We start from the raw sequence: 27869 nt of genomic DNA, 5'->3' as shown, positions 1-27869 counted from the left end.
CGGGGGAAACTTACCCTCCTCTGCTCTAAATCTTCCTTTTCCTTCTGGCTTTGGAGAAAGAGGAGCTCCCTTTCCATCCATAAGGTCAACCTCTTCCTGTTTCCTTTCTTCATTCTTCGTTATTTTCCGCTCCTCAGTTTTGGATTCTTCTCTCGGTCAACAACTATATCCGAATTCTTCCAGCTGTAACCAACAAATGAAAGGCCTCGTGCACCAAGGCCGCCCCCGCGTGCGCCCCCCACCCCCCAGCTGCGTGGCCTCGGCCTGGAGCACAGCCGCGTTGCCACTTTCCTGCACTCCGTGGGGGAGAAGGGCGGTGCACACTACCCAGAAGTGGAATGTGCATTTCACAGCAAATGACCAATTTAAGGAGAAAATTAAAGCAGAAAAGCGGGTGAGAATGGCAGCCGCGTGTGTGGGTCCACGCTGGGATCCCGAGTTGATTTTCCTAAGGCCCGCGTGTTGGTACGCATGCGCGTGCACCCCCACCTGAAATCGTGTTACGACCTGTTTCCCGGCAGCAGAGCCCTGGGTGAATTTACTGTCTTCTCTGTGTCTTTCTGTATTTTCCATGCTTTCTGTGACGAAGAACATCATCATACATATCGCTACTTCTTTTTTTCTTTTTCTTTTTCATTTTTTTTTGGAGTCTCGCTCTGTCTCTCAGGCTGGAGTGAGCGGCGCCATCTTGGCTCACTGCAAGCTCCGCCTCCCGGGTTCCCGCCATTCTCCTGCCTCAGCCTCCCAAGTAGCTGGGACTCCAGGCGCCGCCACCGCCCCCGGCTAATTTTTTGTATTTTTAGTAGAGACGGGGTTTCACCGTGTTAGCCAGGATGGTCTCGATCTCCTGACCTTGTGATCGGCCCGCCTCGGCCTCCCAAAGTGTTGGGATCGTAGGCCTGCGCTACCATGCCCGGCCACATATCACCGCTTCTGTTGTGCGTTCACCGCACACCAAACCTGAGTAAGGACTTTCTGTGCACGTTCTCATTTCATGCTTATGACATTCTGAGAATTAAGACCATTTTGACCCCTGTCTTACAGATGAGGAAGCTGAGGCCTGGTGCTGCTAGAGGGCTTGGTCAGGAGGCAGAGGTGGAGGCGGTGGAAGGCTGTTCCCCTGCGGTGAGTGCTCACACGGTCAGCTGTGATTTGCATGCAGGGGCGCACAGGCCAGTGCTCTCAGGAGCCACACTTGAAGAATGGCAGGACCCAGGGTGGGCAGAAGAAGAAGGTGAACTGAGGAATAGTTGCAACAGAGGCCTCGGCCGACCCCACGGAGGGCTCTGAATCTGGAAGCCCTGAGAGTCGCTCCACCTGAGGCAGGAGGCCAGGTGTTGCAACTGGTCCTCGCTGGGGATAGGCTGTGTCCAGGGAGGGTGTGTCCAGTGCTTGGGTGAGCTTCCCTTCAAGAAGGGCAGTTCCTGGAGAGCCCCCAGATAGGGGCTGTCAATAGTCGACACTTTCTGCAGCTGGCGGGACAGCGCTTGGTTGAGGGGGACTCTGGGTGGCCCACTACAGTGTCTACCACCAATGCCTACCTGCTCTCCAGGACACATTCAAATCTCGCCTTCCCCAGGAGATCTTAGATTCCCACTGATCAGAACGGGCCTGGGATGCTCTCTTCCTATGTCCCTCAAGCTTGCTTGAACTGTCTCAGGCATGACAGCTGTTGTGGGTTGGAAAGGATCTGCCACTAAACTGTGATTCCCTGGGGAAGCAATAACCCTCTTGGGGACATCACTGACTTCCAAATGCTTAAGGATAAAAGGCCAAAGACCTGCCCCTTTGGGGACATCACTGACTTCAAAACGGTTAAGGGTGAAAGGCAAAAGACCTGCTTCTGTGGCCAGGCAGCATGCCTTGGGTGTCACTTGTTCCTGGCTTGGGAAATGTCTGGGGATGACTTTGGGCTGCAGTTGGTGTGCCTGGAAGGTCACAAGACATGGCTGCTCTTCCAGATTTGGTGTGGGTGAGTTCGCTGGGAGTGCTGGCTCTTTGGAGTTCACACTGCTTGGAGGGTTCTGTCCCCCAGTGTAACTCACCGAAACTCACAAAGGCAGCAAATGGCAGCTCCAAGACTTAGCCCCAAGGAGGTGGACATCAGAAGTCATTTGATGAGGAAAGGACTCAGGTGTGGCCATACCTGGCTGTCTGTGGGTGAGGGCCTGGGCAGTTGGGTCCTGGGCAGATGGCTCCTGAGTAGGTGGAGTAGGTCTTGGGCAACTGGGTCTTGGGCAGGTGGAGTGGGTCTTCAGCAGGTACATCCTGGGCAGGTGGGTTCTTCTGGGCAGGAGGGGTGGGTTCTGGGCAGGTGGGTTCTGGGTGGTTGGATTCTGGAATAGATGGGTCCTGGGCAGGTGGGTCCTGGGCAGGTGGGTCCGGGCAGGTGGATTCTGGAATAGGTGGGTTCTGGGCAGGTGGATTCTCAGCAGCCAGATTCTGAGAAGGTGGGTTCAGGGAAGCTAGATTCTGGGCAGGTGGGTCCTGGGCAGGCGGGTCATGGGCAGGTGGATTCTGGTCAGGTAAGTTTTGGACAGGTGGGGTCCTGGGCAGGTGGGTCTTGGGTGAATGGGTCCTGGGCAGGTGAGTTCCAGGCAGATGGCTCTTAGGTAGGTGGATTCTGGGCAGGTGGATTCTGGGCAGGTAGATTCTGGGGAGGTGTGTCCTAGGCAGGGGAGTTCTGGCCAGGTGAGTGTTGGGCAGGTGGGTCCTGGGCAGGTGGGTCTCGGCCAGGTGGATTCTGGGCAGGTGGGCCCACAGATGACAGGCCTTTAGAAGGGCTGAGGGGGAAGGGGAATGGAGAGGCTTACAATTGTCATCCAAGTTTCATCCTTTTATGGTTTGAGGCAAATTGCTTTTCAAAGCCTGGTGTATACAGTTGATTAAAATAAAACCTTCCCCACACAAGACAAAAGAACAAAGCTTGGGAAGTGGATGCTCACAGTTTGTTGGAGGCGGCACAGTGCGGTTGTTGGGACCGTGTGCTCTGGGCAGGCTGCCTGTGTTTGAACACTGCCTCTACTGCTTCCCAACTGCAGGACCAGCGGCCGGGCCACAGTTTTCTCCTCTGCAAATAGGGAGAGTGGCAGGACCTACTTCGTAGGCTGTGTGAGGCTTAAGTGAGTTCATATTTTTAAAGCATGTGGAATAGAGCATGATACAAAATAAGTGCTACATGGAGATTCAGTAAATAGATTTGGTTGAAAGACATATGAGAAAGCACTTTGAAAAGAATCAAAAACTGATCTAATCACTTGATCTGGGATGTGGGAAAATCATTGCATCCTGCCATGTCAGCGTATTTAACTGTGAACTGGGCATAGAGTTGCAGTTACTGAAAGCATGCCTGTGTATTTGTTGGTGTTCTTTAAAGAATATTATACTGCTCTGATAATGGAACTTTGTAGTTGAAAGGGGTTGCCCAGAGGTCATTTGCTCCCTAAAAACTTAGCAAGGGGCCGGGCACGGTGGCTCACATTTGCAATCCCAGCACTTTGGGAGACTGAGGCAGGCGGATCATGAGGTCTGGAGATCAAGATTATCCTGGCTAACATGGTGAAACCCCGTCTCTACTGAAAATACAAAAAAAATTAGCCAGGTGTGGTGGCGGGTTCCTGTACTCCCAGCTACTCGGGAGGCTGAGGCAGGAGAATGGCGTGAACCCAGGAGGCGGAGCTTGCAGTGAGCTGAGATCGTGCCACTGCACTCCAGCCTGGGCGACAGAGGGAGACTCCATCTCAAAACAAACAAACAAAAAAATAAAAATAAAAAAAAACATAGCAAGGAAGGTAAGCAGACTACAATGGAACTAATACACAATATTGCAAATTGGAAAGGACGTTCGTATTCAAACCACATCCCTCTGCCCTGGTGAAAGTGAGATGGCTTCAGATGGCTTTGCAGCTACCTTCAGATGGAGGTGTCTGCAGGTACAGGCAGTGTCCGCAGGCACAGGGTTTTAACCCTTTCCAGAACCTCTCTTCTCCCATCACCGTAAGCCATGTGCTTGTTTAGAAAGCAGGGCATTTGTATGACATTGAGTAGCTTGCAGAACCTGTTTTTTCCCATCCCAATTGATAGTGTTCCAGAATGTACATTATTTTAATGGCATACAATTGTTGCTGGAGCCATGGAGTTTTTACAGTGGGATGATCAATGTTGCTCCCATCTTAGTTAATTTGTGATATTGGATTGAATGCATTTATAATATTTTTTCTTCTTTTTTCTTTTTTTTTTTTTTTTTTTTTGAGACGGAGTCTCACTCTGTCACCCATGCTGGAGTGCAGTGGCGTGATCTCGGCTCACTGCAAGCTCCACCTTCTTGGTTCATGCCATTCTCCTGCCTCAGCCTCCTGAGTAGCTGGGACTACAGGCACCAGCCACCATGCCTGGCTAATTTTTTGTATTTTTAGTAGAGATGGGGTTTCACCCTGTTCACCGGGATGGTCTGCATCTCCTGACCTCGTGATCCACCCGTCTCAGCCTCCCAAAGTGCTGGGATTACAGGCGTGAGCCACCGCGCCTGGCCGATACATTTATAATATTAAAGATTCATAATATCTTGCAGGAGAACACAACTATCTAAGTGTACATTTGTGACCTTTGTAAAATCCACAAAAAAGCAACATTAAAATTTAATGTAAACCATCCCAAATGATGGGTTTTGCTTTTTCTGTTTTTTGTTTGTTTGTTTGTTTGTTTTTTGAGACAGAATCTCACTCTGTCTCACATGCTGGAGTGTAATGGCACGATCTCAACTCACTGTAACCTCCTCTTCCTGGGTTCCAGCAGTTCTCCCACCTCAGCCTCGCTAGTAGAGGGGATTACAGGTGCGTGCCACCACACCCAGCTAATTTTTTGTATTTTTAATAGAGATTGGATTTCACCATATTTTTGGCCAGGCTGGTCTCAAACTCCTGACCTCAAGTCATCCGCCCGTCTCGGCCTCCCAAAGTGCTGGGATTACAGGTGTGAGCCACAGTGCTTGGCCCCCAAATGAAGGTTTTTAGAGCAATATCTGTGTCGTCACATTGGCCACGGATATTGGTTTTGATGACTGGTTCACCTGTTAGGGGTCCCTGCTGGGATGCAATCAGTGTGACATTCTAATTGGCATTATAGATGGAACTGTCTACAATGGTTACACTATGATGTTCAACAAATATGCCCAAAGGCAGTAAAGATTCAACTACTCACCAAGGACTGAGGCCGCATTTACTCAGTGTTGCGGGTGGGAATGCACAGTAAATGGGAATAGCATCCCCCTTTCAAAGAGCCGCCCATTCAGGAGAGGTGACAGACACACATAGGAGGCTGAGGAATGCCATCCTGTAAGCTCCAGGAAGAGGAGGAGCTGTGCAGAAACAGAGGCAGAAAGACGCTCGGGTTAGTCAGGTGGCTGAGTCCCAGTGACTGTAGCTACAGATGTCATTGATGATGATGATGATGATGATGATGGTGATGATGACATGAAGGCAGGCCTGTGGGGTGCAGGAGCTTGGCTGGCAGGACTTGTTTCCCTGGCTTGGCGGGTTGCTCGGCGGGAAGAGAAGGTGAGCGCTGAGTGGAGATGCAACAGATAACGGGGTTCTACCAGGCAGAGCCCGAGAAAAGCCCCAGCAGGTGGGTGTCTCAGTTCCTTCTCTTTCATTTCTGTCCCAGGACAGTTCCTCTCCCCTTCCCATGCCTTCCCTTCTTTAGTCGGTGTGGAGCCCCCATTCATGAATAAAGGTACCAAGTGTCTCTTCCATGCCACACGCTGTGTGTTTCATAGGTATACAAAAAATTTCATTTCGTCCTCAGATGTGCTGGGCAGGCTCTCTTGAAATTTCAGCAAACCAGCCAAAAATTAAAATATCATTTGTTTAACTTCCTTCCTCCAGCACCCATGTGCCCATCATGAAATATATGCCCACACGCCTCTGCCCTGCTTCCATGAAATTGTGTGCCACTCCAAGAAATGACCATATCCTAAAATCAACTTTAATATAGACCAAAAACTCATTGAAACATCAAGATGATTATAATAATGAGCAATCTCATATAGGGTTTTTCCAAACAAATTTGTCCAAGTGTAGATTTAGAGTATATGAATAACGTGTGTGTTCATCCTATGTCGAGTGAAATTTAGTCACCAGTTCCCCCTATTTTCATCTGACTCCTTTTCTAGGAACTACTATAGCATATAATTTAGGAGTTGAAAAGAAATAATAGTGCATGAAGAATACAGTTCCCAAAGTGAATAGATGGATCTGTCATTTTTCAGTATAGTGTATTTAGAAGAATAGATGGTTTGACTTTTAACCATTTTGGTATCTTATTGCTCTAAACACTGGCAGAGCAAAGTCAGAGTCTTCATTGGCAGAGGAGAGCATCTCACTTGAAAATTCTCTAAAAACAGTGTTTCTACTTACGTAGACCTAGTCGCTTCTGTGAAACTCCCTGCCGCTGGTGGTATCTGGTCAGAAGATGCCTCAGGGGGTGAGCCGGTAGAATTTCTCGCAGAATGAGGCTGTGCTCATCAGTTGAAGCAAAATCTCCACTTGCCGAGTGCCTCTGTTTTCTCTGAGTTTGCGTTCAGAGCAATTTTTAAACGCACTGGAGGGAGCCAGGCAGAAAGTGAGGCCCAGCAGCAAGGGATGCGATGGAATGCAACTCCGAGCCGCCAGGGTGTTCTTTCCTTTTTACAATTTTAACTTCAACTTTTATAGACTTGCTACCCTTTAGGCTCCCATAACATATTCTTTTCCTTTTAGTAAAGAAATTATTTCATTGTCTTAGGATGACTGGTTCCTTACACTCCACCGTGCGCTGCTGGAAGGTACGATTGTGTCTTCTTCCCTATCTGCCAGCCCAGCTGGGTCACGTTCATGCGGGAGACACCGTCTGCCGGACGGGCGCCGCTCCTCCTCCCTGGTATTTACTCCAATCCCACTTCCAACCTGAGGACCTTTGTTCCAGGGACACCTCACTGGGATGCATTTTGCTCATTTGTTTTCTTGTATTTATTTATTTATTTTATTTATTTTGGAGGTGGAGTCTTCACTCTGTCACCCAGGCTGGAGAGCAGTGGTGCAATCTTGGCTGACTGCAACCTCCGCCTCCCAGGTTCAAGCAATTCTCCTGCCTCAGCCTCCCAAGTAGCTGGGATTACAGGTGCCTACCACCATACCCAGCTAATTTTTGTATTTTTAGTTGAGACAGGGTTTCACCATGTTGACCAGGCTGGTCTCAAACTCCTGACCTCAGATGATCTGCCCGTCTTGGCCTCCCAAAGTGTGCTCGGATCACAAGCATGAGCCACTGTGCCCGGCCTGTTTTCTTTTCTTTTCTTTTCTTTTCTTTTCTTTTTTTTTTGGAGACGGAGTCTCACTCTGTCGCCCAGGCTGGAGTGCAGTGGTGCCATCACGGCTCACTGCAAGCTCCACCTCCCAGGTTCACACCATTCTCCTGCCTCAGCCTCCCGAGTAGCTGGGACTACAGACACCAGCCACCATGCCTGGCTAATTTTTTGTATTTTTAGTAGAGACGGCGTTTCACTGTGTTAGCCAGGATGGTCTCGATTTGACCTCATGATCCGCCTGCCTCGGCCTCCCAAAGTGCTGGGATTATAGGCATGAGCCACTGCGCCCAGCCTCTGTGCCTTTATTTCAATACATATTTACTTTGGTTAAGGCAGGCCACTAGAAAACGTCCTGAAACCTAAAAGCCAGAATAAAGCCTATTTGGAAACCTGCTGACTCAATACACCATTCTCTTGCCACCAATTCCACAGCATTTCCCTGTCCCCCTGATTGGCCTGACAGGTGTGATCTCTGTTCGGCCTCCTGGGTCCTATCCCACACGATGTCTGAGCTCTGAGTGCCTGGGAGGTCGTCCACACCCAGCCTTTTTTTCTCCTCTTTCCCCTGTGTTTTCTTTGCCATTAGCACTTCTAAAGACGGGGTAGGGAGGGAAATTAAAGTGAGGTTGGGGAATATCTATGGATTCACTATTTCCAGACCCTAATTAACAGGTCATTTAGGACTTTTTCTCCACTATAAGCTTACCAGGCTCCAGGACCCTGATGCCGGCTTCCCGTCACGTGAGCCAATCCCTTAAAACAAATCTGCCTCTCTCCATATATTTTCATTCCATAGGTACTGTTTCCCTGGAGAACCCTGGCTAGTACGAGGTAGAATTGGACAGTATTTGTCTTTTCTGACTAGCTTTGTTCACAGAACAGAATATTTTCAAGATTCATCCAAGGTGTAGCCGGTATCAATGTGTCATTACGTGGGTATCACATATTGTTTATAGATTCTTCAGGGTGGACGTTTGGGTTCCTTCCACCTTTCAGTTATTATGAATTGTCTCTTCTTTATCTAAGTCATTCTGGTGGTGGAAGGCATACATAGATCACCCAGTCCAGCCTGCAGTTGTATCTGTTCTACAGTTTTTACAAACAAACCTCAACAAATGACCAATACTTTAAATGGAAGATTTTACATCTAAATCCCACATCTGGCTCCTCTCAGAGATGAGGCAGTGCCTGGCCAGGCCTGCCCTTCCTTGGGGCCACTCTGGGTCCCCGCTCTTGCCAGTGGTCCCTGGCTGCTTCTCATGTGGACCACACCCCTGAACCAGGAGGATTTGTATTTACCAAATTCAGCTGCCTCCTGCCCCTGGGGACTCAGCCTGGAGTGGAGGTGGGTAGGGGTGCTCACCAGGTAGTCATCTCGTCTCAGAGGTTGGAGGTCATACTCATCATTAAATATCTTTAATGTTATTTGGCTTAGAGCTTAATGTAATTTTTTTTTTTTTTTTTTTGAGACGGAGTCTCGCTCTGTCGCCCAGGCTGGAGTGCAGTGGCCGGATCTCAGCTCACTGCAAGCTCCGCCTCCCGGGTTCACGCCATTCTCCGGCCTCAGCCTCCCGAGTAGCTGGGACTACAGGCGCCCGCCACCTCGCCCGGCTAGTTTTTTGTATTTCTTAATAGAGACGGGGTTTCACCGTGTTAGCCAGGATGGTTTCGATCTCCTGACCTCGTGATCCGCCCGTCTCGGCCTCCCAAAGTGCTGGGATTACAGGCTTGAGCCACCGCGCCCGGCCTTAATGTAATATTTTCTTCCTTTCCTCTTCCTTTTTTTTTACAAAATACTACTTTTCTAAAATCCCCATCATGGTTTAAAAATTCATATATCATCTAAGGACCACAGTTGGGATTCTAAAATGCAGACGAAACCCATGATTCTCCACGGACTTTTGAAATTCCACCACTCGGCGTTGCCTCCTTCCTGTTGCTCCAGCTCTTGGCATCCCTATCCGGCCAAACAGCTGTCCCCTAAAAGTCTGAATGTACAGGGCGGGGAGAGTGCCATGCATTGGCTGCCCGAGGTGACGCCTTGGATGCAATTGTGCAACTGTGTGAGCTGGTGTGGAGCCCCTCGGCAAATACCTGCTGCTGAGGACTGGGTGTGTGCATGAGTGTGTGTGCACAGGTGTGTGTGAGTGTGTGTGCACGGGTGTGTGCATGAGTGTGTGCACAGGTGTGTGCGTGTGTGTGCACGGGTGTGTGCGTGTGTGCATGGGTGTGTGCACAGGTGTGTGCATGTGTGTGCACGGGTGTGTGCGTGAGTGTGTGCATGAGTGTGTGTGCACAAGTGTGTGCGTGAGTGTGTGTGTATGAGTGTGTGTGCACACATCTTTCCATGAGAAACTTTCCCCAAAGCGTAGAGCCCTGTTTCGGACCAGGGAAGGGGAGGGCTGAGTGGTGTGTATTGCTTTCTTGGGGGTCCTCTGGCTGCCTGGATGGCTCTCCACAAAAGAACTGGGTTTATGAGAGGCAGGAGAGGGAGATACACTGGTTTCCCTTTATTACTTGAAGAAAAAGGAAAACTCCTCACTGGAAGAATGACAGCTGTTGATACTAACAAGTGTTTTTGATACAATCTATCCTCCTAGCCCAATAGAATGAAGGTGAGCATTTTGCTAGGAAATGCCTTTTGGAGAAAAAAGTTATCACACACATGTTTGGATTACTTTATAAAAACATTCATTTATGTACTTGCTTGTTTTTAAATTGTGGTACGATATAAAACCATTCCACCACAATTTCCCTTCTCTCAGCCCCTCTCATCTACCCTCATCTACTTACTGTGGCTATGAATGTGTCTATTCTAGATGTTTCATCTGTGTGTGATGGCTAATGTTAAGTGTCAACTTGGTTGGGCCACAGTGTCCAGATATTTGGTAAACATTATTATTGTGGACGTTTCCGTGAAGGTATTTTTTGGATGAGATTAACATTTCAATTAGTAGACTTGGAGTAAAGCAAATTCATCTCCACAGTGCAGATGAGCCTCATCCAATCAGTTCACAGTTTGAGAGAAAAAGCTGGTCTCCCCGGAGGGACCTCTGCAGCTCTTCCCAGGGTCCCCAGCCTGTCCACCTGCCCCAGTCAATCATGGCCTTGCCTTCCTCCACAGTCATGTGAGCCCATTCCTTAAACAAATCTCCCGGCCAGGCCCAGTGTCTCATGCCTGTAGTCCCAGCACTTTGGGAGGCCGAGGCGGGCAGATCACGAGGTCAGGAGATCGAGACCATCTTGGCTAACACAGTGGAACCCCGTCTCTACTAAAAACACAAAAAACTTAGCCAGGCGTGGTGGTGGGCACCTGTGGTCCCAGCTACTTGGGAGGCTGAGGCAGGAGAAGGGCGTGAACCCGGGAGGCGGAGCTTGCAGTGAGCCAAGGTTGCACCACTGCACTCCAACCTGGGTGACAGAGACTCTGTCTCAAATAAATAAATAAATAAATAATAAAAAAACAAATATCCCTGTCTCTCTATATTTTCATTCCGTGGGTTCTGTGTCCCTGGAGAGCCCTAGCTAGTACAAGATGGCATTGGACAGTATTTGTCTTTTTTTTTTTTTTTTTTTTTTTTTTTTTTTTTTTTTTTTTTTTTTTTTTGAGACGGAGTCTTGCTCTGTAGCCCTGGCTGGAGTGCAGTGGCCGGATCTCAGCTCACTGCAAGCTCCGCCTCCCGGGTTTGCGCCATTCTCCTGCCTCAGCCTCCTGAGTAGCTGGGATTACAGGCGCCCGCCACCTCGCCCGGCTAGTTTTTTGTATTTTTAGTAGACACGGGGTTTCACCGTGTTAGCCAGGATGGTCTCGATCTCCTGACCTCGTGATCCGCCCGTCTCGGCCTCCCAAAGTGCTGGGATTACAGGCTTGAGCCACCGCGCCCGGCCAGTATTTGTCTTATGTGATGAGCTTCGTTCACAGAACAGAGTATTTTCAAGATTCATCCAAGGTGTAGCCTGTATCAATATGTCATTACATGGGTGTCACATGTTGTTTATAGGTTCGTCAGGGAGGACATTTGTGTTCCTTCCACGTTTCAGTTCTTACGAATCTAGTGCTACTTCCAACATTAGTGCACAGGTTCCTGTCTCAGTCCCTGTTGTCAATTTGTTGGTTGAGGTGCTTCCTAAAGAGACCTGGTTCTTCTGAGTCATCCCCGCAGCCCCTTGCCCTAGTTTCCCTGTCAGGTTCCAGTCAGGTAAACAATGGGGCTCTGGCTCAGATGCTCACTTGACGGTCACCCTGGCCAGCACGTTGGCTTTAATTACATGGATTGATTTGTGAATTGTCATCTCACCATTTTAGCAATTGTAAATATCGGCAGTGCTGTGTTTCCCTTTACCACTCTCTTTTGTGGGAAATCAGCTGATCAATGTGTTCTCAAGGTCTGGTTTTTGCCAAAGTATCACATTTTTTCTGATACAAATTTACCGTCCCCTTGGCAAGAATCCATGTTATTGGAACATTTCCAGGAAGCTGTTTGGTGGCACGCGAGACCTGGCTCCGTGGCCACTGGACAGATCTCCTGAAGCAGAAGTTTCGGTGACTCCTGGAACATCACCTCCTCTACGGGGAGCCAAGAACTCCCAGGAAGGGGCGGGCCTTGGAGAGCACAAGCCACCAGCTCTGTCGGCTCTGGGGTGACACGAAGAGAAAGAAGGCGGCGGCAGCTCTCATCTCAGTGTGTGTTCATCCCATTCATCACTAGGAGCCTCCATTTCAGTGCATTCGGTGATCAGGAGATGATGTTTGTATCTTTCCTAATGTGCTGATATTCACGGGCTGCACATCTGGCAGAAGGGGAGAGAGCAAGACGTCTGGGACGCTGTTATCTTGGCTGGAGTCCAGACCCCCTTCCGATGTCTTGAGCAGATGACTTAACTTCTTCAGCCTCAGTTTCCTCTTTGTGACATTGGAGCGATGCTGTTACCCACTTCTTAAGGACGTTATAAAATACCAGCACGTAAGAGCTGCTTTAAACTACGAAGAACTTTGTAAATGGTGGTAAGATTTTATTTAATAGGAAGAGAATATGAGGAGGAAAAACTTTATTCATTTTTAAGATATAAAATATGTGGAAAATTACAGTGAATAGATTTTATAACACATCCTCTTTCTCTGTGTGCATTGCAGATTTTCACATAATTTTTAAAACATCACCGTATGTCTGGAAATCTTGCCTTAAAGTAGGTCTTTTTTAAAAGATACTATTAGGTTGAGCCACATAAAATTACCACTCATTCAGTCAAAAATAGTCAAATATAAGCAATTTCGTGTGGTTTGTCTGGATATTTTTCTCAAAAAAAGTTTTAGTTGGAGATTGTATTCCTTAAAAAAATTGACATCAAATAAATGATATGTTCATGATTAAAACAGTATGCCATAAAAGCAAAGCTGCAATAATTATTGATGCCTACACTAATTTTAAATAGTCAAATTATGCTCCATGTCATTGCATTTCAGAGCTGAGAAGCACCTAAGAGATCATTAATCTAACATTATTTTTAAGATATGGAAATTGAGTCTCAAAGAGGTTAATCACACATCCAGGACCAGAACTCATATTTCCTGATTTCCAATTCAGTACTTTCCCCCCATTCTATACGACCATGCTATACAACATGCATATGGAACAGCCTGATTGTACAAGAGCCCTAGTGTTTTGTCACATTTGCATATAAAAACATTCTAAGAATTCACAGTTCTATTATAGCGTAAATAAGACCTAAATGAAAATATTAGCTGTTGAAATATTAAACATGTACTTAATGCTTTTGCTCACCTCTTTACACTTCAGGGCAAATATATATGACAAGAGATTTGGTCCAGCTGTTTCATGGATGGTCTTCAAGTACCTACCCGGGACTCTGCCTCCCAAGTCCCTGAAGCAACTTGGCCCCATCCACCCCACCACCAAAAATGTGAGGAAAAAAAGATGTGGTCAGGTGCGGTGGCTCACGCCTGTAATGCCAGGGTGGCTGGATCACGAGGTCAGGGGTTTGAGACCAGCCTGGCCAACATGGTGAAATCCTGTCTCTACTAAAAATACAAAAATTAGCGGGTATGGTGGCATAAGCCTGTAGTCTCAGTTACTCGGGAGTTTGAGGCAGGAGAATCACTTGAACCTGGGAGGCAGAGGTTGCAGTGAGCCTAGACTGTGCCATTGCACTCCAGCCTGGGCAACAGAGCAAGACTCTGTCTCAAAAAAAAAAAAAAAAAAAAAAAAAGATGTATCCTGGTCTTTTGCATAATGTGCACTTTCCATCTAGGGCTGATCACGGTCACGTTCCTGCAGGCAAGGAGGCGCCAGAAAGACATGTGTAGGAGAGACAGTGAGCGTGTGCCACTCAGAGCTTAGGAAGTGCTGGTCGTTGAATTGAAATCTGAACATGCTGATCTCATTCTTATGTTTGTAGGGGAAATCCCAAATTGTCAGCAACCCATCACTCCCAGGCAAAATCCAAACTGCTGGGCTGTCCCCTTGGACTGATTTATGTGCTGGTTTTGGGGGACAGCTATCCTCTGCACAGTGGACACCAGGCTCTGTTAAGCTGACTTCTAACGTGCTTTGAGGTAGGTTACCTTTGTGAGTTCTCTGTCCTCCCAGAGTTGGAGAAACCCTCCAAGGCGAGTTAAACTGGGTGGGTGATTGGCCCCAAACCGGAGGACCAGAGGGTTAAATAACAGAAGTTATGCTGGAGTCAGGCTTGGAGGGTTTGGCTTCATGATGTGCAGAATTTTTTTTTTTGAGATGGAGTCTCGCTCTTGTCGCCCAGGCTGGAGTATAATGGCATGATCTTGGCTCACTGCAACCTCCATTTCCCAGGTTCAAGCAATTCCCCTGTCTCAGCCTCCTAGGTAGCTGGGATTACAGGCACCTGCCTCAGCACCTGGCTAATTTTTGTATTTTTTAGTAGAGACAGAGTTTCATCATGTTGGCCAGGCTGGTCTCGAACTCCTGACCTCAGGTGATCCACCCTCCTGGGCGTCCCAAAGTACTGGGATTACAGGCGTGAGTTACTGTGCCCGGCCTATGTGCAGAATTTCAAGTGGCATCACGGCTGTGGTCATGACAGAGACACACAGACTGGGAAAATCAGTCCCTTCGTTACCTGCTACCTCCTCAAGGCCCCACAGCTCTGCTGATTTGTTAGAGCATTTGACCATGTTTCGAGTATATAGCTCTGTTTCATTTCTTTGGCTGGGAGGCTTCTTCGGGCAGGCAGAGTGCATTTTTTCTCTTTGGGTCCCCTGTTCCTATTACATAGGAGACATTCACTGAAACTTTGTGGAATGAGGGAACGGATGAATGAATGTGCATGTGCTCCGACTAGGACTTTGTTTGATGAATAGGCAGGGTGGACTTATGTAATATGATTTGAGTGGCATCGTCTGCCACCAATTTGTGGAATGACGTTATTAAACATTCATCTGGTTGGATAAAAGGCTTCTTCCTGGCTGGCATGGCTTTTGAAATGTAGCACCCTGCAGGGGTAGAGCAGGGCAAACCTCTGAAGTCGTTACCACCCATTAGCAGCTGAGTGTGAACTGGTTCATCAGCTCCTGGCGGCTCCCTGAGAGCAGACCTGGAGGGCCCTGTGGGTCTGGGCTGGTGCAGAAGAGGCGGGGGGGTTTCGGGGCTGGGTGGGCTAAGTGTCAGGAAAAGACCTTTGGAGAGAAGCAGCAAGGAGCTTAGAGGGGAAGGGGCTCCAACAAACTCCTCCTAGCTTTTCTGGGAAAGCTGCCCTGGGGCCTCTGATAGGTGAGCTGGGACCTAAGACGCCGGCCACCCCCAAGATCAGGGGGATTCCTTTATGTGTGTGTGTGGGGGGGTACTTTTGCTTTTCTACTTACTCTTCTTAAAGAAATTACCCATAAGCTGCCTAACAGTGCCCGGTCTACATAACACTCAATAAATGTTGAAAAACAGCAAAATGTGGAAAGCATGGTTTTGCAAACCAACCCTGACTCTCTCAAGAGTCAATAGGATGACGCCGGGTCAGTGGCTTCCTCTCTTGAGTTCTTTCTTCAGCATCAGTTGCTGATCAGACCATGGCGCTGATGGGGGCTCGTGCGCGCGCATGCATGTGCATGCAGGAAAGCGCGCGCGCGTGTGTGTGTGTGTGTGGGAGGTGTGCGTGCGGCACATGGTGGGGGTGTGCATGCATGTGTATCTGTGTGTGTGCACACGGGTGCATATGTGTGTAGGGGGAGTCACTGTGAGTTGGGCTATTTAAATATTTAAGGAAATGATCAGTATCAGGGCAGTGTTTTTGAATAGTTAAATGTGATTCAAGAAAACTGTTTTAAGAAAGAAATAAATGGTGCTATGACAACCCGAGAGTTAAAAAAGAGACCTGCATCTGGAAATAAGGGGTAATGTGCCAGGTTTTGGCAAGTTGTGTCCCAGCCCCTCTGTTGGAAGACCTCAGTCACTGCAAACTGCTTTGGGGGCAGCTCAACCAAGGCACGTCCACAGTGCAACATGCCCCACACAAGTCCAACAGCCCAGCACTCCTTTCCAACACACAGGCCTGTTTGCCGCAGAAGGCACACAACTCACACATGCTCCGTTTCCATTTTGCAACCTCACATCCGTAGGTTTTTCTAACTTTGTTATGTCCAACAAATTGCATCTTTTGTGGCACATGATAAAAAGAACTAGGTTAAGCTGAAATCGTGTAGCCACTTCCCATGGCCTGGTGAGGAAATCAGAGTGTGTTTTGCTTTGTATTCCGTTCCCACCTCAAAGGCGGGATTAAAATAGCACTGCTTGTCACGTCTCATTATGGAAATCGGTGTGGCCCTCACAGGGGCGCAGTCAGTTGGGACTAGGAGCTGCTCTGAAGGTGTGACCTGCCTGCGGTCCAAGACCACAACCTGCCATTTCAGAGCAGGGAAGAACAACCAAATCTCCCACTAGCCTGAATCGTATTCACAAAAGCAAAAAAGGAGGCAGGGGGTCATAGGTTTCCCCACTCCTTAAACTGCTGGGGAAGAGAATGGATTTCACAAATGACTCGCTTTGTTTGCTTTCTATGATCACATTGCACGGGCAGAAAGAGGCATGTTTTCTTCTGTTTTAAAGTGGGCAAGAACCAGGGACACAGATCCCTGTTTCAAGAACATCTTCCAGATGGAGACGATTAGAATGCTCCCTCCTTACTTTCTTCATGCCCATCTCTTCTAATACGTTGGCTCTTCCTAGCCGGAAGTCAAGGAGCAAGCAGTAAGGAAGTGCACGCCTCTGCATTTGTTCTCTTAATTGTCACAAATAATTGGATTTTGGGAGAGAGACAGGAAAGGTCGAGGTGAGGCTACCTTATGTGAGGAGGCAGGAAGAGTTGTCCCAGGATGTTGCATTGCTCTGTTTTGTTTCTTTTTTTCTTTCTTTTTAGAGCTCCGAGGGTCAATCTGATTCTTCTGTATTTTTTTTTCCTTTTTTGGTGAGCTTTGTTTGGGGTTTTCCACGCTGTCATTATTACTAACAATGAACCAGGGGAAGGGGGTAGGGAGAAAAAGGTTTACTGGAAATAATTACGAGGCTGCTGCACAAACCAGGAGACAGGATGGTATAGAATTTTATTTTATTCTGTCTCCTCGCACTTGAGTCTCAAGTAGGCTTCCCATAACGATGCAATTAATCTTGACATATAAAGACTGACCAGAATTCTAAACCTTAGGAAAACACACCTCAGCAAAATTCTACATGATGTTAACATAAAAAGCATCGGACAAGAAGGGAATTTAAATTATTAAAAATAATTCTAATGTCGTTTCACCGGGGTCATCCATACCACTGCATTTCTTGAGCCTTCATTACCTAATGCTACTCCGAGAGAGAAGAGCCTCTGAAAGCGATGTCTGCTGCGGGGTTGTCTCTCCGTTTATTTCTTCCACTCCCCTGTCTTCAAGGCTCTTCCAAGAATGGACCTCACAGTCTCCTTCAGTCATTCACTCAAAGACATAACCATCCTCTGGGCTAGGAAATGCATCCTTGCAGCTGTCTAAGCAGCTCTCAAGCTGTTTGCTCTCCACTCTTCTGACCTCTCTTCAGAATGACATTTCTCAGAGAGTAAAGTCCCCCTCATTTGCCTGGGAAGTCTGCGATGCATTATCTAATACAGCTCATCCTCTAATAGATATGATAGAAATCGATTTAAACCTTTACAGCCCCTATTAATTATACACTTGAGATTTCAATAGCTGGTGAACGAAAACTTCACTAATATCCTGTAATCAGGCAGAGCGAGACAGCGTGGTAGAAACTGTAAATGTGTATCAAGCCAGGTACATGGAAGAAATCATCCAACATGTGTGCACAAAGGGTAAAACCGTGAGTGTGTGTGTGAGCGAGGCCAGCTGTGAAGCTCTGACCTGCCTCCGTACCACTCCGGCTGCAGCTTAACGTGGTAACCAAGAGAGCAAGGCCCGCGAGGTTTCTTAAGAGACCGGTAGAACCCCAGACTGGGAGTTTCCTAGACCATTAAAGGGCATCTTTTCTTTTCTTCTTCTTTTTTTTTTTTTTTTTTTTGAGATCGAGTTTTGCTCCTGTTGCCCAGGCTGGAGTGCAATGGCGCGATCTCGGCTCACCACAACCTCCGCCTCCCGGGTTCAAGCAATTCTCCTGCCTCAGCCTCCCGAGTAGCTGGGATTACAGGGCTGCACCACCAAGCCCGGCTAATTTTTTTTTTTTTTTTTTTTTTTAGTAGAGACAGGGTTTTTCCATGTTGGTCAAGCTGGTCTCCAACTCCCGACCTCAGGTGATCCACCTGCCTCAGCCTTCCAAAGTGCTGGGATTGCAGGCCTGAGCCACCATGCCTGGCCAAGGGCACCTTTTCTTAAAGCTTCATGCAGTTCATCCTTAGATTTGAGAGAATCCTGTGTGCAGCATGTGCTGAGGCTTCCCAGAAAGATGCGTGGTCTGAAGTCACAAAACCTGTACCATCAGTGGTGTGCCCGGACGGTTCGTGTCTCTCCATTCTCCCTGTACAGAGGGTCGCGTTAGCGGGTCTTCGTCCTCAGGCAGGGGCCGGGTCGGAACTCTTACAACTCAATAACAGAAAGACAACCAATTTAAACATTGTGGGCAAAGGATATACATAGACATTTCTTTTTTTTTTTTTTTTTGAGACGGAGTCTCGCTGTCGCCCAGGCTGGAGTGCAGTGGCCGGATCTCAGCTCACTGCAAGCTCCGCCTCCGGGTTCCCGCCATTCTCCTGCCTCAGCCTCCCGAGTAGCTGGGACTACAGGCGCCACCTCGCCCGGCTAGTTTTTTGTATTTGTAGTAGAGACGGGGTTTCACCGTGTTAGCCAGGATGGTCTCCATCTCCTGACCTCGTGATTCTCCGGCCTTGGCCTCCCAAAGTGCTGGGATAACAGGCGTGAGGCACCGCGCCTGGCCCTACATAGACATTTCTTTAAGACAGATGTATCAACAGCCAACAAGTACATGAAAAGAAGCTGCCCATTATTAGTCACTAGAGAAATGCAAATAAAAACTGTAATGAATTCGCTCGACATGGGTTTTTGCGCCTGTAAATCTGGCTACTTGGGAGACTGAAGAGAGAGGATGACTTGAGCCCAGGAGTTTAAAGCTGCAGTAAGCTCTGATTGGGGTCACTGTACTCCAGCCTGGGCAGCAGTGAGACCCTGACTTAAAAACAAAAACAAACCCAAAAGACCCCACCGTAATGCAATACTACTTTACACCTACCAGAATGGCTATGATGAAATAAATAGAAAATAATGAGTGTTGGCAAGGATGTGAAGATTTTGGGAGGGATAAAAATGGTGCAGCCAATGTGGAAAACACATCAGCAGTTTCTCAAAATGTTAAACATAGGGTTATTAGATGACCCAGCAATTGTATTCCTAGGTATATACTAAAGAGAATTAAAAAAAAAAAAAGTAAAACATGTTCACACAAAAACTTATACACAAATATTCATAAAAGCATTGTTCATAATAGCCAAAGAGTGAAAAGAATCCAAACATCCATCACCCAGTGAATGGGCAATGAACGTATAACGTGGTGTATCCACATGATGGAATGCTACTTGGCAATAAAGATGAATGGATTGCTGATACATGCTACAATGTGGACTAACCTTGAAGACACTGCACCAAGTGATAGAAGCCAGACACAAAGGACCCCCATTGTGCTCATCGTGGTGGGTTACACTTGTAATCCCAACACTTTGGGACACGGAGGAGGGCAAATTGCTTAAGTCCAGTAGTTTGAAACCAGCCTGGGTAATGTAATGACACCTCGTCCATACAAAAAGTTTCAAAATTAACCACACACAGTGGCACACAGCTGTAGTCCCAGCTACTCAGGAGCCTGAGAGCTTGATGTTGCAGTGAGCTGTGATTGCACCACTGCGCTCCAGCCTCGGTGACAGAGTGAGACCCTGTCTCTTAAACACACACGCGCGCACACACACGCACACACACAAATAAAATATACTATTTGTATGAAATGTTCACAATAGACAAATCTGTTGACACAAAGAGTCATAAGTGGTTGTGCAAGGCTAGGGGTGGGGAGGAGAGGTTGGGGAGGGAAATGGGAAGTGACTGCTAAAGTTGCACAACTCGAAATACACGACAGCCGTTGATTGGTAGGCATTAAGTGAGCGAACTTTGTGGCATGTAAATTACATCTCCTAAGAGCTGTACTGTTTGGTAGCACTCCCTTGTAAAGCTATCTATGGCTGAGATGTTTTGAAAAGGGGAGATCTTTAATGCTCATTTCAATTTTTTAAACACCTTTTGGTCTATTTATTTCCCATGTTTCTCCCTGTGTGAAATTTGGCATTTTTTCTTTATACGGCTTTTCGAAGTTATTAGCAGTTGTTCACAGTGGCGTTTTTAATACGTTGGGCCGGAAGACATTGCCCTATTTCTTTGTGCATCTTGAGCTCTGGGTCATCTCTCTTCTTGTCTTCCTCTGTCTGGCTAGAAACCTCACCCATTAATTTGTTTCAATAACCAGCCTTTGCTTTTTAAATCTCCTGTAGTGTTTTTGTTGTCTGTTTCATTGAATTACATCTTCATTTTCATTGTTTTCTCTTTTATTTAGTTTTGCTGTGTTGTTCCCTTTTCGGCTTCTTAAATTGAATAATTGGCTTATTTAAGTGTAATTTCATTTTCTCATAAATGTCTTCGAGGCTAGCAATTCCATCCCTCCGAAGCACTGCTTTTATGATGTCTCACATTTTTTTGTTGTATAGTGGTTTCATTATCACCTAGTTTTAAACATTAATTAACTTTCTTTTTAATCCAAGAGTTACTTAGTAGTATGTTTTGTTGTTTTGTTGTTTGCAAGCAAAGGGACTTTTAAACGACGATCACTGTTTTAGAAATTTCTTTTTGTTGCAGTATTGTTAGAGAGCCGCATCTGAATGATACTGATCCTTTGTGGCCTAACGCATGGCCTATTTCTGCAAATGTCTCGCATGTGTATTCACAAACACGTGCACTCTCTTAGGTATGGAGTTCTTCTTATCTCTGGTAGCTCAAGCATATGAATCATATTGTTTGGATCTTTGACATCCATGCTAAGCTTTTGTCTTCTTGCTCTGTCCGTTTTTGAAAAAGATGTACTAACATCTCCAACTACAATTATTGATTTAACTATTTCTCCCTGCCGTCCTGTCGCCGGTGGCTCAGTGTGCGTTGAGGCTGTCACTGAAGTTCATGAAGGACATCACTTCTAGCTCTCTGACTGCCTTCATCAGTATGTAATGTCATCCTTTGGCCTCATGGTATTTTTTAGCCTTATATTCTCCTTTGTCTGATATTAAGATTACTATACCAACTTTCTTTGGGTTCATAGTTGCTTAATATAAACTTTCATTTCTTTTACTTTTAACATTTTTTTTTCGTTTTGTCTTCCTTGAGTTTCTTTAATATTCTTGTTTTTAACTCCAAGTTGACAGTATCTGTCTTTCAGTTGGTGGATTTAACCTATTTGTACTTATATTTACTCATATTTTAAAAGCTTACTTCTGGTAGCTTATTACATTTTTAATTTACTGAACTTCTCATTTCTTCCTTTTTGTTTTTGTTGCTGATTTTGATTGTATAGGTCAAGTTTTCTTCTGCTAGTTTAGAAGTTGTTTTTATTTATTTTATCTTTATTTTTAAATTTTATTTATTTATTTATTTTTTGAGACGGAGTCTCGCTCTGTCGCTCAGGCTGGAGTGCAGTGGCCGGATCTCGGCTCACTGCAAGCTCCGCCTCCCGGGTTCATGCCATTCTCCTGCCTCAGCCTCCCGAGTAGCTGGGACTACAGTTGCCCGCCACCTCACCTGGCTAGTTTTTTGTATTTTTTTTAGTAGAGACGGGGTTTCACCATGTTAGCCAGGATGGTCTCGATCTCCTGACCTCGAGATCCGCCTGTCTCAGCCTCCCAAAGTGCTGGGATTACAGGCGTGAGCCATCGCGCCCAGCCAGAAGTTGTTTTTATACTTGTTATCCTTATCTTAAGATATAGTCTCATGTTTACTTATCCCTATTGACTTCTCGAACTTATTAATATCTGCATTTTTCTCCTAAGAGGAAAAGTACTTTGTCATATTGTCATCTGCCTAAATTTAATCTCTTGATACTGCCCAGAATTTAAATTCTGGATTCTTTTGAATAATGAATATTACCAAAATATTTGGTTTTCACTAATTCTCTATTAGTGAATTAGTGAAATTCACTAATTTTCAGGGTTCTGTTTCTCTCTCCTTTTTTTTTTTTTTTTTTTTTTTTTGATACAGGGTCTTATTCTACTGCAGCCCAGGCTGGATTGCAGTGGCACACTCAAAGCTCAGTGTAGCCTCCACCTCCCAGGCTCGGTTGATCCTTCTGCCTCGGCTCCCAGGTAGCTGGGACTACAGGCACACACCACCACGCGCAACTAATTATTTTTTATTTTTTATAGAGACTGTGTTTCATCATGTTGCTCAGGCTGGTCTCAAACTCCTAGGCTCAACTGATCCACCCACCTCAACTTCCCAAAGTGCTGGGATTATGGCTGTGAGCCACCACACCTGCTGTGCTTCTCTTATTTTTATTGCTTTCTCCCAAAATGTTTTCTCACAAAAAATGAGTCTTTGTATGGCAAACCATTTGAGAGCTATGTGAGAGAGTACATTTATTATACCTTCAAATTCGAATGACAGTTTGTCTAGAAAAAATATTCTAGGTTCAAATTTATTTTCCTTCAATTATTTAAAAATATGGCTGTACTGTTTTGCACTCAGTGCGGCTGTTCGGAAATCGAATGGCAGTCTGGGTCTTGTTCCTGTGCAGGTGAGCTGCTCTTTACTTATGAAAGCTCTTGGAATATTTTCTTTGTATTTGATTATATTAAATTAACTACAACATGTCTAGGTGTGGGTTTTTCCTTACCCCCTGCCCTGTCTTTTTGATTATATCAGTCTTTTTTTCCTTCAGAAATATATCTTCATTAGTTTAAAAAATTTTCTCCTCTTGGATTTTATTTGTCACTCTTTCTGGGATTCCTATCATCCCGATGTTGGCACTTCGTTTTTGTTTGTTTGTTTGTTTTTGTCTGTTTGTTTTGCTTTTGGGGATGGAGTCTCACTCCGTTGCTCAGGCTGGAGTGCAGTGGCACAGTCTTAGTTCACTGCAGCCTCTACCTCCTGGGTTCAAGTGATTCTCCTGCCTCAGCCTCCTGAGTAGCTGGGATTACAGGCGTGAGTCACTGTACCCTGCCGGATGTTGGCATTTCTATCCTCATTTCCCTTAGCCTTTCTTTTCTCTTTTCTATCTCTATCCTTTCCTTTTGCCTTATAGGAGAATTCCTCAATCTGATCTTTGGACTTTTCCATTCACGCTTCAGCTGTTTTCACCTCACTTTCAGCCTACTCATGACTTCATGTTGTTATCGTTTGTGGTTTTTGAAAATGTAGTTCTCAATTACAACAATATTTTTAAATGTATCAAAATAATAAATGCGGAATGTAGTTTCCCAGTACATGAAAGTTTGTCATATTAAAAGTTTTGAGCCAGGTGCGGTGGCCCATGCCTGTAATCCCAGCACTTTGGGAGGCCGAGGCGAGTGGATCACTTGAGGTCAGGAGTTCAAGACCAGCCTGACCAACATGGTGAAACCCTGTCTCTACTAAAAATACAAAATTAGCTGGGCGTGGTGGTGTGCGCCTGTAATCCCAGCTACTCGGGAGGCTGAGGCAGGAGAATTGCTTGAACCTGGGAGGCGGAGGTTGCAGTGAGCCAAGATCACCTCACTGCACTCCAGCCTGGGCTACAGAGTGAGATTTTGTCAAATAAATAAATAAATAAATAAATAAATAAGTTTTGATGTCAGAAATTGACAAGCGAGACACCTTGACATCCGGTGTTGCATTGGCTTTGGAATCGATCTTTGCCCATCATGATACTATCTCTCTCAGGACTTTCTGGCTGCAGGTGACAGAAACTCCATTTGCACTAGCTTACGTTAAGAGGAGGGAGAATGTGGTCAAGTGCCCCCGGGAGTGATGGGGAACACAGACGGAGTTTCTCCCTGCTCTGGACAGCACATCTGCTGGCTCCCAGCTTATGATCGTGAAGGGGATGTCTTCTCCTGGGGCTTCAATTTGAAGAATCCTGAAGAAGACCCTGACGGCCTCTCGTGGTCCGCGTGCCCCTTCTTGCACAACCGTGATGGTCCTATCCACGGACGCCTTCTCTTGGGTTCTGTGGTTGGATGGGGAGGAATCATCCATCGTCTGTAGTGGGAGGGGAGGGAGGACACACCAAGACCATGTGGTCCCAAGAGCCGTGAGAGGAGCAGAAGCCCGACTGGTGCTTCTTACATGTCACTGCAGTCTGGGGGAGGCCGCCAGGGAAAACCCCTGACATCCTGTTCTCTAGTAATGGTGTGGCTGGAATCATTCGTGCACCAAATAATTCACCCATTTAAAGTGTACAATCCAACAGTGATTGGTATACTCAGAGTTCTACCACTCTCACCACAGAAATTTTGGAACATTTCTATCATCCCTAGCAACAAATACTGTATCTTTTTTATTTTTATTTTTATTTTTTGTGAGACAGAGTCTCACTTTGTCACCCAGGCTGGAGGGCAATGCCGTGATCTCCACTCACTGCAACCTCCGCCTCCTGGGTTCAAGCAATTCTCCTGCCTCAGCCTCCCGAGTAGCTAGCTGGGACTATAGGTGTGTGCCACCACGCCTGGCCAATTTTTGTATTTTTGTAGAGACAGGGTTTCACCATGTTGGCCAGGATGGTTTTGATCTCCTGACCTCGTGATCCACCTCCCAAAGTGCTGAGACTACAGGTGTGAGCCACCACGCCCGGCCAGCAAATACTGTATCTTACTAGCACTTTCCGTTTCCCTCCAACCCTCTAATGGTTTCTTTTCCACAATAATCTAAACGTTTAAGGAACTGGTTTGCTAACTCATTTCTTAATGACAAGAATTAAGCCAGCACAGCCTGGTTTCTCACATTCTTTCCCTACGAAGTCATTCATCATTTATCCTTTTAAGGGACTTCCTTCATCTCTGTGCCTCGGGCTCACTTCCTGACTGTGAGGATCCGCTCCCCTCACGAAAGGTGAGTGGGGAGTACCTGCCATTCAACCTCTGTCACTACAGGAGAAAGATGCCATGGATGGATGATTTTCTCACTGAGTCTTGCCATTAGTTCATTGGGCAAATATTCAGCTTCCAGATAAGTGGCGTCCCGTGGACTGGGCTTGGTCCTGTTTCCCCTGGAAGCACTGCTGGGAAACCAAGCCCAGCCTTGCAGGGCTTCCTCCTGCTGCCGCCCACGCCATGATCAGCCTCCTTGTCCCGCCGCAGCCCCGTCACTGCACCGGTTTCATCGGTCACACGTCCAGCTGCTCTTCCGTGGCCTCTGCACCTCTGCACAGGCTGCTGCCTCTGAGGGCCGCCCAGCCGTCATCTTTCTCATCCCTCCCGTGATCGTGGCCCTGAGGTCACCTTCCCATTGGCAATGAACAGTCCCATTGTCACTCCCCATGGGTGTGCCTACCGGAAGCTGCTCATGGGCAGCAGGGGAACTGTTCAAGCTGGTTTTTCCAGCCCCTACCACAGCGCTGGGTGTGTAGGTGGACAAGAAAGTCATTAAGTATGTAAATTAGGAAGTGCATGAACACCTGAGTGTGTGAGACTTTGGTGGGGTGAATGCCACCCCAAATGTGTGTCAAATATGATGGGACTGAATGAAAATGAAAGTGGGTCAAGGAGATACTCAGAATAAAATGAGCAACTTTTCCTCATTATGTAGTCATTGCATAATTAAACAATGAAAAAAACATATTACAAAAGAGTAATAAAATGATAATATAACAACAATGATAATAGCTAACATTCATCAGGCACTTTCTATGCCCCAGCCCAGCTCTAAACACTTTATATTCATTACTGTTTTTCATCTTCACAAATGCAATTATCATCCCAATTTGACAAGATGAGCTGTTGGAAAGCACGTGGTGCGCATGTGTGTGTGCATTGTGTGTTTGTGTGTGACAACATCCAGAAGGGTCGTCAGTCATGGTAATCTCTGTATAGCCCTGAGATAAGCTTGTGCTCAAAGTGCCTGTCTCAAAGTAAGCTAAAAAGGAACTACAGAGTCAGAGAAAATTGAAAAGAAACATGATTTTAAAAATTGCTCCCAAAGGAATAGAAATCATTCTACCATAAAGACACATGCAGGTGGCTATTCATCACAGCACTGTTCACAATAGCCAAGCCGTGGAACCCACCTAGATGCCCATCTGTGTGTCAAATATCATGGGAATGAATGAAATGAAAGTGGGTCAAGGAGATACTCCAAATGAAATAAGTAACTTTTCCTCATTATGTAGTCATTGCATAATTAAACAATGAAAAAGACCATACTACAAAAAAGTAACTTTTATCCAGTAGACCGGATAAAGAGAATGTGGTACATAGACACCCTAGAATACTAGGCAGTCATGAAAAGGAATGAGATCATATCCTTTGCGGCAACATGGTTGGAGCTGGAGGCCATTATACAAGTGAACTAATGCAGGAACAGAAAACGAAATACTGCATGTACTCATGAGTGAGAAGTAAACATCCAGCATATGAACACAAAGAAGGGAACAACAGACACTGGGGCCTCCTTAATGATGGAGGTTGGGAGGAGGGAGAGGATCAGAAACCGACCCACTCATTACCTGGGTGATGACGTCATCTGTACACCACACCCCCATGACATGCAGTTTACCTACACAACAAACCTGCACATGTACTCCTGAACCTAAAAGTTAAAAGAAACCTTCTCTTAGCGAGTAGTGATGGCTTCATTTAAATTAGTTGGGGACTAGAAAGAGGCAATGATTTATCCTCACTGTGAAAGGTCCTGGCCATGTGTAATGAATGGGCCCTGTGAGCGTGTGTACATGTATGTGTGTGTGTGTGTCCACACTGCTGGGTTCCTAACCCTGAGATGCCCTGATGGCACTTGGAGTGGGGGGTACGGAGGTGGTTCCCCCTCAGAGGCAGAGGGCTGGGTGTCAGGTTCAGAGTTAACAGTTTAGTTGAATGGGAAGTAAACTGTGTGTCACCAAGTCGCATTTTGCTTGTGTGTAACTCGGCGTTTCTGTAACCGCAGGTACTGGGCTGGTTGCCGTAGCCTCACTCCTGGGTACTAGGGAGGATGAGGAGGCCCCCACGGGGCCTTCTCTCTCTCCGCAGCCACATTGCCGGCTCTCCCTACACGGACCCAGCATTCATCCTGTCCATTCTGTTGGCCACAGGGCATTTTTGTTTTGTTGATTTTTATTTTCTCAAGGACGGGAGGTGACACTCCAGACAGCAGCATTAGTGTTTCCTCCCAAAAAGAAATATATATTTTTAACAAGGGATGATCGTTGTCTTCAATATCCAGTTTCTTAACCTTTTTCTTAGCATCCTAACCTGTGAGAAGAACTGTGTGAAAAATTCTGGAGCTTTCCTCTCCCAGGGACAACTGGAGGCCTTGAGGATTGAAAGAGAAAGCGTCGGAACCCCGGCCCTCGGCTGCTTCCTGAGGAGCCTCTCAGGCTTGTCATCCAAGTGCTAGTCCTGAAGAGAAAAGAAGGTATCCCCAGGTGCCCCGCCCATCCCCTCAGCAAGGACTGTGGTGCCCCGTCCTCTCCATCGTCCTCCAGCCTCTGGGACCCAGCTCCAGCCCTCCTGCACCATACTGGCCTTGCATAAATGTCTCAGATGCAGGGAAGAAGCTTTGGCCACTTCTGAGACCTGTGACCCTCTTCCGAGCAGGGCGTGGAGAACGCTTTGCTGACTGTGGGCGAGTTTGCAGGTTGCTGTGATGGGTCTGTAGCGATGACCCCAGGCTGCTCCTGCTGAGGACACCCGGGACGCACAAGCACGAGCTGGGCGACCCCGGCCACCCGAGGGCTTGGCTGCTGTGCGACCGGACAGGAGAAAGGGCGCGGGCCTGAGCGTGCAGTCCGTGGGAAGGGACTCTCCCTGGGCAAGGCCTGGA

General features: G+C 46.8%; 1 long non-coding RNA gene across 2 annotated transcripts; it reads left to right on the top strand.

The window, feature by feature from the left end:
• Nucleotides 1-248: 248 nt before the first annotated feature.
• Nucleotides 249-27869, top strand: LOC139359961 (uncharacterized). 2 transcript variants are annotated; one of them, XR_011616729.1, is made up of 3 exons: nucleotides 249-394; nucleotides 1045-1125; nucleotides 27290-27869. It is a non-coding gene; the product is annotated as an uncharacterized lncRNA (long non-coding RNA). The 2 variants fall into 2 exon arrangements; XR_011616730.1 differs by lacking the exon at nucleotides 27290-27869 and adding an exon at nucleotides 11819-12724.

Source organism: Macaca nemestrina, chromosome 19, assembly GCF_043159975.1.
Source record: "Macaca nemestrina isolate mMacNem1 chromosome 19, mMacNem.hap1, whole genome shotgun sequence".
Lineage (NCBI taxonomy): Eukaryota > Metazoa > Chordata > Mammalia > Primates > Cercopithecidae > Macaca > Macaca nemestrina.
The sequence above is the reverse complement of the archived record's forward strand: the minus strand, read 5'-3'. Positions and strand labels throughout refer to the sequence as shown.